This window comes from Girardinichthys multiradiatus, chromosome 20, assembly GCF_021462225.1.
Source record: "Girardinichthys multiradiatus isolate DD_20200921_A chromosome 20, DD_fGirMul_XY1, whole genome shotgun sequence".
In the NCBI taxonomy this organism is placed as follows: domain Eukaryota; kingdom Metazoa; phylum Chordata; class Actinopteri; order Cyprinodontiformes; family Goodeidae; genus Girardinichthys; species Girardinichthys multiradiatus.
In genome coordinates, this window is record NC_061812.1 from 47,726,631 (window position 1) to 47,732,876 (window position 6,246).

Here is a 6,246-nt window from a genome sequence, read left to right on the forward strand (position 1 = left end):
AGAACCAATTACAGCTGCAAAAATTCACGAGCACACAAAGAACAGAACCGCTACCCATAGACAGTCTAAAACACGACTTAATCTGTTTATAAATATAACTATTTTCCCCCTCATTCCAAATAGTTCCTGAACTGTTCTGCTATGCTGGAGCCTCAATGCTCTTGCTTTGCTTCTCTCCCCTCGGAGCTCAAGGCTTTTGTGAACGGCCAGCCTTTAAAACGAGCACCGCTATGTTTAATGTCTCTCTGCTCGCTGCTAAATAGCCCAGTTAAAAGCAAAGGGAGAGAAACTAGTTGTGTTTCATGCTATTTTGCTGAATTACAACAACACAGTTAAGCTCGAAAACACCGCTTATGACCAGAGATTTCACATACACTATACGAGAGCGCATGCGCGCTTACCCCCAAAACAGAGGGGTTGCCAAGGAGATCGGTTCATTCAATTTAATGGACTGGGAGATTTTACACAGGTGGTGCACAGACATAAAAAACCGCTGCCTGCATTAGGACAGGACGAACAATAAATCACTTACCATCTACAGACTTTTAAATAAAATCCGTGAAAACAACCGAACTGTCAAATGTTTTATTTAAAAGAAATCAGAACTTGCCCACAATGCAGAGAACAATAACTTATTTATTCAAAAGAAAAGATGGAAACTGAAAATGAAAATTTATGCATCAGAAAATGGTTTAACTTTGTTGCATACATGGCAGTTCTTTAACAATTGAAATATATATATTCTACATTGTCAAGTGATTCTAATTTCTGCCTTACAGTAAAGCAAAATATTGATACGTTTTAATTACTTTGAGTTTGGACTTAGCTGAGAGACAGAGATCTTGAGGGGGCCACAGATGAGAGTAACAATTAACACACACACACATATACACATATATATATATATATATATATATATATGCCCCCAGTGACTCCCCCCCCCCACCCCCCCCCCCCCCCGCCCCCCAATCTTTCACCAGTCTTGCTGTGTGTATGAGCTTTAAAGTAAGAGCTTATATTCCACCACCTCTCAGATGTTATTAATGTCAAAGGTATGGACATATTGCAAACGTTTGTAAAGGGAAACAGAGATCTGGTAGGTGAACATCCTTATGGCGAGTGTGGAAATAATGCAGTTAAATGTTGTAATTGTGGAGGAAGTCATACTGCAGCATATGCAGGGTGCATGGTAAGAAAAGAAGCAGCTGAAATTCAAAAAGTTAAAACTGATAAGAGAATGACTTATGCTGAAGCAGTGAAAGAGGTAAAAAATAGTGATAATGATCTAAAAGCAAATTTTGAAAGGTAAAGAGGGGAAGACAATAATCAGTGTAATATTACATTGGAAAAATTGATTCCTTTTCTTGCATATGTCATAAATTGCTCAGAACAAGCAATAACTAAAACTGAGAAAATCAAAATCAAAATCATAGTAAAGGCAGCTACAAAGTTTTTTAATGTCAAAGATTTATCATGGGAAAAAAATTCATGATGAACTTAGACATGGGGAAGGATCATCTGAAGCTGAGGCTTCTCAAATTGTTACATAATTCTAATATTACAATGGAACGCTCATAGTCTAATAGCAAATGGTCAGGAATTTAAAGGCTTCATTAATAATTTAAATACAAAACCAGACATAATATGCATTCAAGAAGCATGGCTCAAGCCATCATTGCAGTTTAGTGTTCATGGTTACTTAGTTTTACGTAAAGATAGAATAAATGGGAATGGAGGAGGTTGTGCCATATTCTTAAAGGAAAACATAAAATTTATTCAGCTCCAAATAATAACAGACTTAGAACTTATTGCTGTAGAAATTTGGACAAATAATGGGAATATTACAGTAATAAATTATTACAATCCTTGCAAACAATTAGTAAAGTTAAAACTTGAAACAATCCTAGAACACTGGAGAGGGAAAATAGTTTGGTGTGGGGACTTCAATGCACATAGCACTTTATGGGGAGATCAAGATGATTATAATGGAGGAATTTTAGAAGAGATGATTGAAGAAAAAGAATTGGTAATATTAAATAATGGAGCAGGCACTCGGGTTGACTTGGTAAAGAAAAAAAAGGACGTAAAATAACATTACAAAGAAATATTGAATTATTACATAATGATGAAGATTATGAGGATTTTTTCAATATGAAGTTTTCTTTAATAGAGTTAAATAAAGCACTGAAGAATTCCAGTAAATCAACTCCGGGGGGTGATCAAATCAGTTATAGTATGTTAAACAATCTTAGTGATGTGAGTAAAGTAATATTATTAGAATTGTATAATAAGGTGTGGGAGGGATATTACCTGATAAATGGAAGGAAGCCATCATAATACCTATTTGTAAACCTGGTAAAGATCCTAATTCAGCTGAAAGTTATAGACCAATAGCTCTAACATCATGTATAGGTAAAATTATGGAAAAATGGTAAATAACAGATTAATTTGTTTTTTAGAATCTAAGAAGATTAAGTGTTATCAATTTGGATTTAGAAAATGCAGAAGTACAATAGATCCTGCATTATGTCTGGAACATGAAATTATACGGGCTCAGATTAATAAGTAGAATTTAATAGCAGTTTTCTTAGATGTGGAAAAGGCTTATGACATGTTTTGGAAAGAAGGGCTGTTGATTAAAATAAAACAAATAGGTATAAGGGGTAAAATATATAGATGGATAAAAAAAATTTAACTGAAAGAAGTATTACAGTAACAATAGGTGGGGAAATAAGTTCAAAATATCAAGTTGAAAATGGTACTCCCCAAGGTAGTATAAGTCCTATGCTATTTATTATAATGATTAATGATATTTTTAGTAGTATAGATAAATCTTTTGGTGTTTCATTATTTGCAGATGATGGCATTATTTGGAAGAGGGGAAGAAATATAGAATTTGTAAATTTGAAATTACAAGTCGCCTTAAATAGTGTAGAAGCTTGGGCTTTAGAATGGGGATTTAGGTTCTGACATCATTTTTGACACTGATCCGGCCCACATACAGAAAGAATTTGCAGCAGAGAAATCTCACGGTGAAAAATAAGTTTATTTTCTCCTTAAATCCTACAGGGAAGTGACAGGAGTCTGGTCTCTCCAACTGTGTGAGGGAAAAGGGCAGGTCAGAAACAGTGACGGTAATATATCATAAATAATGGTTATTGTTCTTACTAGAAAGGAGACGGGATCCGCCAGGGGAGACGGAGTTAAGGAAACTGGGAGCAGAGTTCACAGCACTCGTACTTTCCGTGAGGAGTGAGAGGAAGATGAAGCTGAAGTTGCGTTGGAGGGTGGACAGGTTTGCAGTAGGAGAAAGCTTGTCAGTGAGTTGTATAGGTCCAGTAAAAGACTGAAGATTCCTTGGTCCTGGAGAGCACGCAGAATCCAGACAGGGAATCATAAAGCTCCAAGCGCTAGACGAATGATCGGAGGATTGTCGCACACACTGGAACAGATACGACGTAGGCTCAACGCTCAGGCGAAGAGTTCTTCTTCTTCTGTATTATTTTTTGGCAGTTGGCAAATAACGTTATGATGTGCATTACTGCCACCGACTGGTATGGAGTGTGGTTCTTCATGGTTTTAAATCTTATTTACTATTACAACAATCAAATTCTATTTATTAATTTAGTGCTTTTGAAAAATCTAATTATAATTTGAATATGCTTGCTACCTAAACTTCTTTGCAAAGTATCTCTCAAAATAAAATTTTCTTTAATACCTACAAATTCTCTCCTTAAAATTGTTCTTTCTTGTTCATATTTCTGACACTTCAATATTACATGTTCTATTGTTTCCTCCTCTCCACAATGATCACATTTTCCTGTATTATGTTTCTTTATCTTGAACAATGTAGAATTAAGTCCTGTATGTCCTATTCTTAATCTTGTAATTAATCTTTCCTCTTTTCTGCTCCTTCTTCCTGTTCTTACTTCTCCTACTATCTTGTTGATTCTGTAAAACCATCTTCCTTTCTTTTCTTCATCCCACCTTTTTTGCCACTCTTTCCTGATTCTCTGTTTAATTATATTTCTTGCCTCTGACCTACTAATATTAATTATAAAACTAATGTTGTTTTGTGTTGCCTTCTTTGCTATCCTGTCCGCCTTCTCATTCCCTCCCTGGTATCCATAAAAACACTAATATTAATCCCATTCTTTGTATTCTAAATAAAGTATGTTTTATTTCCAACAAAATGTCTGGTCTACCCTCTGAATGATTATGTTTTAAACTTAATAATGCTGAACTTGAGTCTGAATAAATGATTGTTTTTAATGGTTTTATATCCTCCACCCACTGCACTGCTAACAATATTGCTAATAATTCTCCTGAATATACTGATAATCCATCTGTAATTCTTTTTCCTACTTTTATTTTAAATTCTGGTATTACAAATGCTACTCCTATTTTTTCATCTGTTTTTGATGCGTCTGTGTAAATCTGGACATAATGATAGTAATTGTTTATATATTATTGTATTATACTTGAATCTAAACTACATTTCGTATCCTTTTTCTTTTCCATCAATGCCATATCCACCACTGCTTCTGGTAACAGCCACGGTGGTACTACTGGCAAAGGCAACATTGAACTTATTTCTTTTTCATATATTTGAAATTCTTCTGCTATGTTCAGGCGAAGAGTTGCTGGCAGCCACGGCTTAAGTAGCATTCCCAGCAATCAGAAGATGGAAAACAGATTCCTCCTGTAGCTCCGACACTCTCTGCTGGATGAATAAGGTTAGCAGCAAGCAAAACAGACAGACTCCCAGATCCCGACAGGTTCTCAACATCCAAATCTAAAGTTGTTGTTTTTACAAATAGGAAATTAAATAGTAATGTAAATCTCAAATTATTTGGGAATGTTATAGAAAGGATAGATCAAATGAAATATTTGGGTATCCGGTTTGATAAAAAACTTACATGGAAGATACATGTTGATAAAATAGTTGGAAAAAGTAAGAAAAATTAAATATAATGATATGTTTGAGAGGTAAAGAATGGGGAGCAGATAGGAAAGCATTAAAAACAATTTATATTGGACTAATTAGATCAATATTTGATTATGGGTGTATTTTATACAATTCAGCTTCAAATAGTTTATTTAAAAGAATAGATAGAATACAATATCAGGCATTAAGACTTTGTTGCAGAGTGATGAAAAGTACTCCGGTTTCAGCTCTACAGGTTGAGATGGGGGAGATGCCACTGGAGCTCAGGAGAGAACAATTAGCCATAATTTACTGGACAAATATTAAAGGACATAATGAAGGTCATCATCCATATGTCACGCTGCAACCTTGTCTAGAAAAAGAAAAGAAACAAATTAATAGTTTTGGATGGATAATAATAAATAAAATATTTTGGAATAGATAACTTTTTAGTTAGTCCTGTGGTTGTTATTCCGGTTATTCCATCATGGATCTTTGGACAGGCTGAAGTTGATTTAAACTTACTGAAAAAAGGGAGACAGTTAAAGAAAGAGGTGGAAGGTTATATGGAAAAAGAATATTCAGAATATATACAAATATATTCAGATGCTTCTAAAGTGTTAAATGATAAAGTATGTATAGCATTTGTAATTCTGGATTTAAATATTATGAGAAATAAAAGAATAACAGATAAATTGACAGTGTATACAGGTGAATTAATGGCTATTTTAATGGCTTTAGAATGGATTGAGGAAACAAAAGAGAGGGAGGTTTTAAGTAGTGCATTAATAAGTATTCTTGACTTAAATTCAAAATCACGGCAAGATATTATATTGGATATAATTAATTCAATTTTTAGGATTAAAAATTATGGTTCTCATGTTAAACTAGTTTGGATTCCTGCCCACATTGGTGTGGTAGGAAATGAGTTGGCTGATAGTTTTGCTAAGAGTGCAGCAAAAAGAATATGGTTGATTTAAATATTAAAATAAGTAAAAATGTCGTAAAGAATATTATTAAAATGTATATGAAGAGGAAATGGCAAGAACAGTGGGATAGAGGAGGCAATGCTAGATTTTATTATAGCATCCAAAAAAAAGTTGGGGAATTTAGGAAATGTAATAGAAGTAAAAAAGAAGATATTATATCTAGAATAAGGCTTGGACATACAGGATTAAATAGTACTCTTAAAATAATTAATAAACATAATACAGGTTGTTGTAATTATTGTGGAAAATTAGAAACAGTGCAACATATTTTTTTACAATGTAATAAATATGTTCAGGAAAGAGAGGTATTACTTAGAGATTTAAGTAGGA

At 33.8% G+C, this 6,246-nt stretch overlaps 1 long non-coding RNA gene across 1 annotated transcript; it reads right to left on the reverse strand.

The window, feature by feature from the left end:
• Positions 1-1,433: 1,433 nt before the first annotated feature.
• Positions 1,434-3,606, reverse strand: LOC124856391. Its single transcript, XR_007035318.1, has 2 exons — positions 3,169-3,606; positions 1,434-3,097 (listed from the first exon to the last, which is right to left on the reverse strand). It is a non-coding gene; the product is annotated as an uncharacterized LOC124856391 (long non-coding RNA).
• Positions 3,607-6,246: the final 2,640 nt, after the last annotated feature.